Here is an 11,985-nt window from a genome sequence, read left to right on the forward strand (position 1 = left end):
GAGAGAGAGAGAGAGAGAGAGAGAGACCTTCCCCTTAAGCTCCAACTTCCCCCTCCTCTCACCACCTTCTTAAGTTCTCCCATCAGCACTCTCTTCTTTCTTGCACTCTACCTTTTTCTCGCATCCCACATTTATATAGTTACTCCTCTTTATGGTCTAATAAATTCACTCGTTTTCATATTTCTACATCTGCCCACCCACTACTCACCTTAATTTATATCTTTATTGGATTACATTCTTGTATTTACCAATCTCTCTCTCTCTCTCTCTCTCTCTCTCTCTCTCTCTCTCTCTCTCTCTCTCTCTCTCTCTCTCATTTTTATAACCTCGAACACATAAAATCACCATCAAACGCACACAGGTACATCGTAGCATTCATTAATTTACAAACATACACTCACACACCACAGAGCACATTCAAAGTCTGCAATTGTCTGCAGCGTTTTTACACATTAATATTCTCACAATCTTGTTGTCTTGTGTGTGTCATTTTACTAATCCATTAAATAAAAGGATGACATTTTAAACTTACTTTTAGATAAAAATCACACCAACCTGACTACAAATATGAAGCCGACAACCCACAAGGAAAAAGGAAAACAAATAAATAAATAAATAAATAAATAAAACACCTGCAGTGAAAAAGGTTTTTGAAAAAAGAATATAATCTTTTCAGACTCTCTTCATTGTAGGGTTTCTGCTTCAGACCATCAGCGATTTTTTGCTAAATTACTGCGATACATGTGATAACGATGGGTGAGAGAGAGAGAGAGAGAGAGAGAGACTAAAACCTCCTCCTGACTGGTGCCACTAGGGTGAGATTTCGACAATTTCGGTGACGTCTGGAGCCGAATTATTAAGGTCAGACGTATCGACCCGGAGATGGAGTGAGGAAAGCTAATATACGCATCGACCTTATATTTCTTCCGAATTTTTTTGTGGTCCTTATTTCCTTCCGTATCTTTTTCAGGGATATTTTTTCCATGTTTTTCTTTTGGGATGTTCTTCCTGATTTTCACTATTTTCTTCCGTATTTCTCTATTTTTTTTTCTTGCTCTTCATCTGGACTATATTCCCTCCATATCTAATTTTTGGTCTTTATTTTTCATCCGTATTTTTTCGACTATTTTCCCCCATATTTTTCGACTGGACTTCGTTATTTCTGCATTCCTTGTACTTTTTTGTACTGTTTCCGTTTTGTAATTATTTTTCTCCCGTATTTCTCTTTTCGACTTTTTCTTCTGTATTTTGATTTTGAACTGTTTTTTCTGCGTTTCTACTTGATTTTTCATATGTATAGTGTGGTGAAATGCTGAAGCATGGGGGAGAGATAGTAGCAGACTGGATAAGGAAGATGTGCAGATTGGCCTGGGAGGAAGGTAGGGTCCCAGAGGATTGGAAGTCAGGTATAATTATATGGTGTGGGGAATATTTTTTTATTTCTATTCATCCTTATGTAGGATATTTGTGGAGGCTATCATAATCATGTTACTGTTTCATTATGTGTTCCTCTCGGGCTATTACATGAAATGAAAAATGCTCTCCTATTCCTGCAGTAAATATTTTTGCTTTGATTGTCTCAATACCCCCGGATACCATTATTTGTCGTGCAAATATCACTGATAACAAGGATAGAACACCTGATACGTGTAACAAATACAATACTGAAATATTACCTGATCCACTCAGTGTGACGACTTAAAGGGACTCGGTCATACAACCATGATATTGTGAATTATCCATACATTTCATTAATACGTTTATTATTGCTAAATAACTAATAGGCAAACTCGCAGTATGTAGAGGAATTTACTAATGCATTAATCACACGTCCGTAGCAAATTGTTGGGGAGCTGAATGGCGGACGACAAACCACGTAACATATCTCTTCATCTTTCAAGCTATATGTAATCAATAGTAGGTGGAATTATTTCAGTAAAATTATTCGTGTTCTATTACCAAATGTGCAATGATACTAACCATCACTATTGTTTATATCCCACCCGTCTCTTTTTTTCATGATCTCTCGTTTATAACAAACGGTTTCATTTTCAGCTTCACTGTGTTAGTAAGGCAGTCTGACTCAACTACCTGCCATTCAGTAAGAGTAGAGCGGGCCAAACACCCTCCACCACAGGTGTCTCAGGGAATCATGAGCGCGATTGTACATTTTCTCGGAAGTGCATTTCGTAATTTGTGCTGTATCAAGACCCTCCTTAACCTCTTCATTCCGATGACGTAAATTTTATCTCAAGCTTGATACTCTCTGACGAAAATATTTAGCTGAAGAGAGACTATTCAAATTTAAACATAGCTTTCAATAATCCCTTTCAGTAACCCCTTTCACTATTTCAGGGTCATCATAAGCTGAATACAGTAGTCTGGACGTTGCAAGAATAACACAAAAGCTACATTGTAGTAAAGTGGTTATAGAATACTGATTAAAAAAAAGATGCATGCATTTTCCTTAAGCATCACTGGAGGTTGCTTTCATACGCTTCCGACACCGTTTACTTTTCTTTAGTTTAGGGATGCCTAATGCCCCTCGCTGAATGCCTCCCGGCAACTTCCCCCCTCCTCCCCAAAGTTATCTTCCGACATGAACGACCGACTTGCTCCAGCCTTGAGTTTTGCACCTTCCCCTTGGTCTCCACCCCGGGTTGACTTTTGGATATCACCCTGTGAGTAGGATCAACCCCAGGGAAATGTGCCACGTGCCCATATAGCTGGGGTTGGCGTTCTCGTATGTTGGTAATAGGTCTCGAATCAGTCTCACTCAGTAGTCGTCCATTACGCTCATATGGTACGTGACTATACTTAAACAAAATGGCACACATTCATAGGCTTCTGTGTGACTACATATTTATATGAACAAAACGTAATCAAGTATGTAAGCTTACGTGTGGTTGGTCGACCCAGGGGATAGGATGGTAAAAGTGTGCTGTGGTTGGCAGCAACCTGCATACTGAGCGTCTCACTCTGGTACTGCGCAAAATAGATGCTCGATCGGGACGGCTCACCTGTATGAATAAGCAACACTCTTTCTTCATTAAAAACCTACTCGGATTCACTAACACTCCTTGATTCCTATCCCTCCTTCGTTCTCTGCAACCTTTTCAATCCGATGACGCATTTAACATTTTATTCTCGTTACCTTAAGACGATTTTACTCAGTGCAAGAAAGACTTTTCGAAATGGATGTGCCAGATGTAGTCTCCATTAACCCTTTCACTGCAAGCAATCTTCCTTAATGCTAAACAGAATCTCCTGTCTAAGATTAAATTGTAAAACGAAAACAACGTTCTCTCTCTCTCTCTCTCTCTCTCTCTCTCTCTCTCTCTCTCTCTCTCTCTCTCTCTCTCTCTCTCTCTCTCTCTCCGTGAATAACCCATCCTGACTCACTAACACTCAATAATGACTCTCCCTCCTTTCTTATCATTAATTACTTTGTTTCCAACTAAAAGCTAGACCAGCATTTTTGTCCGCGACTGTACATCTTTATCCTATCTTTGCAAGCACTACCCCTTGAGAGAGAGAGAGAGAGAGAGAGAGAGAGAGAGCTGGGGCCTGGACGAGAGGGAGATTAAATTAACTGTCTGAAACACTTGCCACTCTAAGTGTCTCATACCAATTTCTTTATTCCCTTTCTCCGTCCCTTCCCCTCTCTCTCCCTACCTTTCTCCCCGCCACCTTTCCCCCACACCTCTCTGCCACACCTTTCTCCCCCACCTCTCGCCCCCACTCTCTCCCTCAAACCCCACACCCTCAAACCCCACTCTCTCCCTCACTTCCCACTGCCTTCCTCACCTCCCACTGCCTCCCTCACCTCCCACTGCCTCCCTCACCTCCTCTCTCCCCCTCACCTCCACTCTCTCCCTCGCCCCCACTCTCTCCCTCCGCAATCCCCCCTCTCTCTCTCTCTCTCTCTCTCTCTCTCTCTCTCTCTCTCTCTCTCTCTCGTGACCCATATCTCAGATTAGCCTGTCTGATTACATAAAAGCGTTCCTTCCTCTCTTCTTTCAAATTACCTTTCTTTGTCGACGATATTTTTTTCATCTTACATTCTGTTTTCTCTCCCATAACTTCTGTCCCTATTTTATTCAATTTTCCTTGACTTCCCTCCCCACTCACATGCCTCATTCTCTCTCCCTTGCCCTTCCTCCATCTCTTCCTTATTTCTCTCCTGTACTTTTCCTCCCCTTCATTTTCTTTTCTGCTTTCCTTCTTTATGTCGGTGGTGGTGAAGTAGGTTGTCATAATCCTTCCTTCTCTTCACCTTCATATTTCTAATTATTTCTCTTCATTTTCTTCAGCGTCACTTTCATTAATCAGTCTTCTCTCATCACCATCGTAAACTTCAAAGTCATTCGCAAAACCCACATTTATTTGGTTATATGACTCATTTTTAGACACTAAATAGATTTCGAAAAGTTCCTTTACTGAGAGAGAGAGAGAGAGAGAGAGAGAGAGAGAGAGAGAGAGAGAGAGAGAGAGAGAGAGAGAGAGAGAGAGAAATGTGGATATTCGGAGGGGGCTTAGGTCTGTGCATATGAAGTGTTAAATGCTGTTGATTTAATTATAATGACGATGATGATGACCGGAGAGACGGGGTGGTGGATGGGTGAGGAAACGGGAGGAGAGAAATGAGATTTGTGTGTGTGTGTGTGTGTGTGTGTGTGTGTGTGTGTGTGTGTGTGTGTGTGTGTGTGTGTGTGTGTGTGTGTGTGTGTGTGTGTGTGTGTGTGTGTGTGTGTGTGTGTGTGTGTACCGTACGGGTGTGTGTCTTGGTGTGTGTGTGTTTATTTGTGTTTCTGTATTTGTATATGTGTGTGTGTATTTGTATTTGGGCGTGTTCATGAGTGTGTATCAGGGTGTGTGTTTGTGGGTGTGTATTAGGTGTGTGTGTGTGTGTGTGTGTGTGTGTGTGTGTGTGTGTGTGTGTGTGTGTGTGTGTGTGTGTGTGTGTGTGTGTGTGTGTGTGTGTGTGTGTGTGTGTGTGTGTGTGTGTGTGTGTGTGTGTGTGTGTGAGAGAGAGAGAGAGAGAGAGAGAGAGAGGGAGTACGTGAGTAGTAATTTGAGGTAGGGTGAAGTGACGATGCATGAATAAAACCGAGACCTGAGTGGGACTCTGTGATGGGTAAATACAGTGCATAAGTGGACGGAGGGGTATGACCTATGTAATCCTACCCTGTCCGTCTGTCGTTCACTAAAGTTTCTCTGGGAGCGAGATGCTTCCCTCCCTCAGACATTAGTGAAGCCTAATACTACTTTCCTTATGAGCCAGCTTCTGTGTAATATATATATATATATATATATATATATATATATATATATATATATATATATATATATATATACATTTTTTTATCCTTTTCTCCATTCATTGTCTCTTAAAAAGAAACTCATTCTTTACACGTATTTCTGCATTAGCATGATAACCTGATTTTTATTTCCACATTTTTGCTCCCCTTCTTTATTTATTCATTTATTTCTTTATTTATTTATTTTGGGTTCCATTTATTCCCATATTATTTGGTATGTCCTTCCGTTTGTGTTGTGAAATTTTTTCAGCATTACACAGGTACTGCGACCCATTTGCATTATGCTTCCAGTAACTGAAATCATCTTGTTTTAACGTTACTCTTGAACTGGACTGAAGATGTGGTTTGCAAACTGTAAGAGAGATAGATAGATAGATAGATAGATAGAGAGAGAGAGAGAGAGAGAGAGAGAGAGAGAGAGAGAGAGAGACAGAGAGGAATGTTACGTAAGTTTGCTTAGGAGCCAGGGATGTTGATTTATTAATATGGCCGTATTATCCCAAACGTGGTGTACGTTTAGCAAACACAATTAGGCCTGAATACAAATATTACAGAAGGAACACTGGTCACATGTAATTTGTTATTATGTTAATGCTCAATGTTGTAGTGGGATGATTTCTATGTTGTTCTTGTTAATATAGTCTGTTTGTTTTCATCTGAGAGTGGTTAAACCAATTTGGAAGCAAGGCAAGAAAGCGGGGAAGTAAAATGAGACAGGAATGGGGTAGTGGTTGACACAAGTAGAACACAAATAAAGAAAAAGAAGTGAAAAGGAATTAAATTTAATAGAAAGTAACAGATAATGAGAATGGGAATGGGAATGGATGAGTATGGTGGTGGTTATAGGGGAGGAGGGGCAAAGGGAAGAATGAGATAGGGAAAAACTGGAAGGAACTTTAAAGAGAAGGGAGAGAAGAGGATGAGGAAGAATATGGATATGCACAGAGGTAGGAAGAAAAAGAAACACAAACAGAGGAAATAATAGCAAAATAGGAATGAAAAGGCTGTGGTAAGAAGCAGGCTAAATACACAGAGCCAATAAAAAGAAAGAAGGAAAAAAAGAATTAGAACGGGAATGGAGGTACAGAGTCGTGGAGTGCAGAAGGCAGAGAAGTGACAGTGGGTAAATGGGAAATAAAAAATATGAGAAGGGAAAGGGTGACGAAGGGAAGGTAGGAGAGAGTGATGCAGGGAGTGGATGTGGGCGAGTAGTTAATAGAAGAAGACAGAGAAATGATATAGGAAGGAGAGAACTGAGAAACTATGGTAACAGGGATGGAAAAGGAAAGGGAAAGGAAAGAAGGATGAGGAAAGGAACGGAGGGGTTAACTAATAGGGAACAGAAGTTAAAACTGAAATGAAGAGAAGGAGTGGGAGAAAAATTACGATAACAGAAAAAGAAAGGGAAGGGACATGAAAAGAATATGATGAATAGAACAGGGAGAAAGACTGTTTGGGAGCTGAAGGTAAACCATAAATAAAGCAAAGAAATGGGAGATAAAATACGAGGGAAGCAAAACGAAAGAGAAGATGTAGTAAAAGAGGCAGGAATGTAATGCAGAGATGCTGAATATTGGCAGACAGCTGATATACTGGGAAATAAGCAATTAACTTCACACACATATACTACCAACACACTTGTATGCAACTAACTACAGCCTTCCCTGCCATGCACGCACCCGCTCCCTCACTCGCTCTCCCACTCACTCACCCACCTACTCAATCACCCACTCACGCATTCACTCACCCACCCACTCCCACTCATTAACCCACTCATTCCCATTCACTAACCCATTCCCACACACTCACCAAACCACCCGGCCACTCCCTCAACCACCCGTCCACTCACTCACCCACTCACTCATCCACTCACAAACTCACCCACCCACTCACCCACCCCTTCACTCATCCCCCACTCACCCACCCCCATCCCCACCCACTCACCCATCCCCCCATCCACGCACTGAATCACTCAATCACTCAATCGCTCACTCACTTGCCCACTCACTCGCTCATCCAATCAGCGACCCAATCACCCACCCACTCACCCACTCATCCACTAATCCACTCACCTACTTACCCACCCATTCACTCACTCACTAACTTTCTCCTCCACACACACACACACACACACACACACACACACACACACGCGCGCACAGACGCACAGACGCGCGCACGCACGCACGCGCACACACACACACACACACACACACACACACACACACACACACACACACACACACACACACACACACACACACACACACACACGACACACACACGACACATCGCCTCTTTCGAACACACAGACACAACATAATCCCACACACAGCACAAGAACACAAACACACGGGCTAGCACAAACAGAGAGACAAGCGTACGGACAGACAAGCCGACTCACAGACAAGCGCACACACCGACAAGCGCACACACCGACATGAGAAAGGTATTACGAGATACCAAGCCCGGCTAAAATCGCCTCCATATCAAATATTGAAGGGGGTGGTGTTTTGAGGTCCTTATTTGGCACCAGGGTATTTGCTCAGGTTTCACATCTACTAAGATCTGATTAATAATGGGCTCTTTCCCACACAGTAAATCTCAGACGTAAGCAAATAAATAAGTGCCACAGAAGATCTCCGACACGTCACCCCCCGTAGTGCTTTGAAATGGAGGCGATTGTCCACGCACAGTACTAGTTTTCAGGACAGTCATTAACATCTTCCTTACCTCTTCCCACTCATGGCTGGGGTGAGGTTAATAGGCCCAGAAACTAATGTATGAGGCCATGACAAAAAGCTCTTGTAGAAAAACAAGCACACCAAAAAAAAAAAAAAAGGTTAATATTAAAAAAAAAAAAGATATAAACCAGAAACATGAAGCAATAAAGAAAACAACACAAAATTTTAATAAGAAATTTCATCATTTTTTATATTAGCCTGAGGATCACTTATATTGTATTCTTACTGTTCCCACACTGTATTATTCAGTAATGCAAATCAGCCAATTAGTATAGGGATTATTGAAGACTATAGCTAACCCCTACAGTTAGAAATGTCTCTCCTGAGCCGACTAAAATCGTCTGCAGATGGCAAGAATAACACGGAAAAAGAAGTCACCGCAACGAAACATTCCTTACCTTCAAGACAGACACCACGACACATTTGTCTCTCATCTCAACGTCCGCCTGAGCTCCGAAGCCTTGTCTTGTTCACCTGTCATCCGTTCTTTTATCTTCACAAGGTTCCAAGTCTTTTCATTGTCCGTCCTTCCTTTATAAGTTCATCTAAAACAGCAAACGAAGCTAAGCACTCAAACGCACTCAATATCGCCACGCAACACACGCAAGCAGCACTATACACCTGTCCACATATTAAGTAGGTTCCTCTGGTGCTAGTGCGCGGCAATGGAGAATACTAGGAAGGCGAACTTGTAAACGCGATGAACTGCAGCACCATCCCTGCTCCTTATCCCCTGTTTATATCATGCTTCCTTACCACGCTTCGAAACTGATGGGTAACGTGTTCGGATTCCAGAGGTATCCACTGCTCCTATGGATAGGCGACTGCATTCTCGTCGGCTAGAGAGGCCTTCCAGCACCACCACCTCATGATTAACTTTGCATTTTAAGCTTATCACTCTACTGTATCAGTTATTATGCCTTTGTTATCACGAGACAGAGTGGAGAACCGTCAAATAAGAGAATATTAGCATGTCATATGCAGAGATAAACTGACAAGAAAAGAGTTAGAACGAGAGTTACTAAAACCAACCAGAATAAAAAAGGAAAAAAATCCTTTGGGAAAATAATTCCGCATGCACGCACGCACCCACGCATTCACGTGGATGTGCATGTACACACACACACACATGCACACGTAGAAAAGCACGAGAAAGGGATAGGCAGAGTAGAGGCAAGAGATTAAGCCAGTCTTATACTGTACACCCGAAAGCACTAATTTCTCCCTACTCTCTAGTAACCGGAGTCGCGGCCAGTGAACGAACAAACGATCGAATACCCCACACCCACTGCCCCTCCCCCAACCCCACTGAAAACGTTGTTGGATAGATGTGGAACGGCCAAAGCTGGTGATGTAACAATGTGTCATGATTGTTTTTATAGACTTTCAGAACCAGTAGGGGTAAGTATATAAAGGCATGTATAAGACTGCTGTTATCCACAACATATGAAAAGGCACGAAAATGAGAGAAGACCTACAATGAATTATGTTACTGTCTATGTACTTATGTCCTATATTATAATGTTACATATATGTATAGTTTAGTGAACAACAACTGTTGGAAGATATGCCTATTATCATCTATTTTCGCTCCCACCTCCACCACCTTCCTCTCTGGGTTCCTGTCTCCATCAAACGTTTCTCTTACCCTCTCGTCCCCCACTCTCGCCGTTTGTTAACCAACATAAACTAAGATAATGATCCGTCATGTACTGATCACATTATCATACACCTCTGTATTAAGCACCAAGAAATTAATAACATACAGTACTACGGTATACCTGCCAACTATTTCATGCTGTTGAAAACTGTTACGTGACATATGCACTGCAATTAGACCATTTGTTACAAGGACATACGGTTGTTTGTAGTTAGCACAGGTTGTGTGTGATTTTGTCTGTCCACTAATTCATATTAACGTAGCAATTTCAGCCTAACATTATAAACATGTAAGGTTTAAGTTCCGGTCAGTATTGGATGAACGAAACGAATCAGGGATCGGCTCTGACGAACCACAAACTCTCTATCTTAACGAAAATAATCCTACCTCTTGTCACAACAGTTACACTATGTCATTATGTATACGACTGACCAACATTTTAAGTTTGCACATATCATGCAAGAGAATATTACCGCGTCATACCCAGGAATAAAGTTTATTCCTACCGGGTTCTTACCGGTTTATTCAATAAACCGGTAAGAAAAATGTGCCAGGGGATCTCCTAAGCTTACGAGACTGCAGGCCTGGCTCTCACTCTTTCATCACAATAATGTACAGTGATCCTAACTCTGTTTCCCGTCCGGAATTTTACCCTGTATTTTTCCTAATTGTGAATAAGTGTTCTTTCTTTACGTAGTTCTGAGGATGGAGTTCTTATTGACTTGTAGAGGCTGTCTAATACCTTCCTGGACGATTTATCCCCCACACAGCATCCCAGTATCCTCCTTTATGCTACTGATGCAGACTGGGTCTGCGTTAAAAAGATGCAAACTACATACAAGAATTTGTTAGGGTAGAGCATAGGCAGTATAAATCGTTCAGGACGAGGTGCTACAATGTCTCCAATGCCATCTAGAATACGTCCTCGAATACAATGACTGGTACACTAAGGAGTTATAGTTATTGCCCACCGCCAATCGTACTCTCACTGGAAGGAGACAACCAGTTCACACCGAACGATGGCATGTTTTCCAGTACTAACTATGAACCTTTCTTAGCGTGAAAGAAAAATCGTTTGCAGTGATGCTCGTGTAGCCTAGAGTAGCTTCACAGTACCAACAAAAGGTTTTTCTTTGATATGAAGCCGTAGCTACGATTTCCTACCACATCTGCTATGAGAATAAGAGTGCTCAGCGCAGAGAGACAATGGTTGACGAGTGTGCACTTGGCCACGCGTGAACCAGGAACAGCACTTGCGTGATGCTGAGGTCTAGCTATAATTTCCGAGGTTCATGAATCATAGTTACTAGATCACTTCAGGTAATGTTTAACAGTCCTGTTCATTGATGTTAATGCCTTTAACAAGAAAGAGAATGCCAGGTTGTAAAGTATAGCAAATAATAGACCTCTGCTATACACCGGTGCTGTTTCAAGTTCTTATACAGCCAGCTGAACTTGGATATAATAGATACCTGATACTGTAATATGAATAGTATAAAGAACAAATACTTTCTCTTGACTAGGAAAAGTATAGCATCAAATCTGGTCAAGAAATAGTGAGTTTAGATCACTGTTGCTGCATCAGGAGTCACGAAAAAAAACAAAAATCTTGAATGTTACGAGTCTTTTGTCAAGATGTTTTTGCTAGTGACTGTCACACACATTCTCATGGAGTACACTACATAAGGATTCATGTACCTTTAAAGGTCATATAATAATCGCCGATGATTATATGTATAAAAAATAATGATCTTCAAATGTTATCCCTATCTCTGGCAAAAATAGGCATTAATCGTTATAAACCAGTTAAAAATTTCATAGTTTACCTAATCCAGGGCACACACTTGTACCCTGCCAACCTACCCTACCCCTTTTCCTTCCTTCCCTCCCCCTGTTATCTCCCCCCTCTCCCCTGCACTCTCCCTTGACTCCACACCAAGGAGATGAGGAGGGAAGGGGGAAGTGGGAAGGGGTGGGGTGGGGTAGGGTGGCGGGGCTAGTGAGGGTGGTGCGGGTGGCGTGGTGCAGACTGACTCCCTCTGTGTGTTGTAGTCTTGTCCTGAGCGTGTGTGTATGCTGCGTGTATAAAAAATAAACAAGGCAAAATAAAACAAAGTAAAATGCTGAACAATTTTAATTTCTCTATATGCCTTTGCTGATAAAAGTAAAAAGCATTTCTAGGCTACTACTTTACTAGTATCCCCAAACATGACTACAATTCATTTGTGGACACCTCCTCCGAGATTAGGGCGCACGGCTA

At 41.8% G+C, this 11,985-nt stretch overlaps 1 protein-coding gene across 2 annotated transcripts in view; it reads right to left on the reverse strand.

Annotated features, from left to right (window-relative positions):
* LOC145398915 (carboxylic ester hydrolase-like) overlaps nt 1–11,985 on the reverse strand; it is a 45,452-nt gene that overhangs the window by 19,195 nt on the left and 14,272 nt on the right. The window contains exon 11 of one of the 2 annotated variants that reach the window (XM_080271644.1): nt 11,853–11,985. This exon is cut by the window's right edge and continues 434 nt beyond it. The exons of the other annotated variant lie outside the window; for it this stretch is intronic. The gene's annotated coding sequence lies outside the window, so the exon portion shown is untranslated. Of the gene's footprint in view, nt 1–11,852 lie in introns of those variants that run through there. 2 annotated transcript variants of the gene reach the window in all.

This window comes from Coenobita brevimanus, chromosome 47 (assembly GCF_032717465.1).
Source record: "Coenobita brevimanus isolate Jiangsu-jjx chromosome 47, ASM3271746v2, whole genome shotgun sequence".
NCBI classification, from domain to species: domain Eukaryota; kingdom Metazoa; phylum Arthropoda; class Malacostraca; order Decapoda; family Coenobitidae; genus Coenobita; species Coenobita brevimanus.